This window comes from Cebus imitator, unplaced genomic scaffold, assembly GCF_001604975.1.
Source record: "Cebus imitator isolate Cc_AM_T3 unplaced genomic scaffold, Cebus_imitator-1.0 Scaffold2678, whole genome shotgun sequence".
In the NCBI taxonomy this organism is placed as follows: domain Eukaryota; kingdom Metazoa; phylum Chordata; class Mammalia; order Primates; family Cebidae; genus Cebus; species Cebus imitator.
In genome coordinates this window covers 1-1202 of record NW_016109993.1, presented here as the reverse complement: position 1 = coordinate 1202, position 1202 = coordinate 1, and positions in this window count along the sequence as shown.

Genomic DNA, 1202 nt, shown 5'->3' with positions numbered 1-1202 from the left:
CCCAAAACATGCCGCATGAAGCTCAGCTAGGCAAGTTTTTGAGGGCAGCAGTAATTCCTCTTAGTAATTTCCACCTGCCAGATACTGCAGGATAGAATCACTTAACATCAGGCCGTGGCGGTGGGCTAATACGTCTCCTCACTTCCTATATGCAAGAGAAAAAATAAAAACCAACTAGTGTCTAAAAATTGCCTTCTCTAATGCCACAATGAGTCTGGACTAACTTAATATGAGCTGTCACCCTACTCCTTCCATTTCACATGCCAGCACATTTGTCTAGGATATCAGAATCTCTCCTCTCTCCTAATCCTGCCCTGCTTCAATCTATTATCCATACCACAGCCATAAAATATTTTAAAGATATAAATCAGATAATATTGTTTCCTGCTTAAACTTCCAATCCTTTAAATAAAATTCAAACTAGTTTTCTTTTTTCTTTCAGTTTATAAATCAACTTTATTGATGTACAATTTCTGAATAGTAAATACATCTGTTTGAGGCATATAATTTAATAACTTCTGACAAACCCCCAACACAATCAAAATACAGAACATTTCCATTACCCGAATAGCTCCTGGTTCCCCTTTGCAGTTCATCCCTACATCATCTAACAGCTTCAGGCAACCACTGTCCTGAGTGTTTTTTGTTGTTGTTGTTTTTACTATAAATTAGTTTTGCCTACATTTTAAAGAATTTTGGGAGGGGATAAAATTCATTGTGAGGGATACTCTTTGAGCGCATTAGCAATGTCTTCTGGCTTCTACTTTTTCTTTAGGCTTTATAGCCCAGCCACAAACTACTTTTCAAGACTCACATTATTCTGCATGACGCCGACTCTTCTTTCTGTACAATTTCATTTAGCTTCACTCTCCCCTTCATACTTTTTACTTCAGCCAGAGTGATTTCCTGTAGATTCCTCAAACATTAAGTTCTTTCCTGCCTCAGTGCCTCTGCATAAGCTGCTCTGTCCACCTGAAACATTTTTTCCCTCCTTATTCACAAGGCTAGGTACCCATCTTATCAGTAGAGTAGGTCTCTATTGCGCATCTCCTCATGATTCTTCACCACTGCACCACTCCATTCAATCCACACTGGCATGTATCACAAGCTGTGAGTTTTTCATTTACTCTTTACCATCTCTTCCCCCATTTTGCTATAAGCTCCAGGAGGGCAGGACTGTGTCTGCCATTCACCTCGGTATC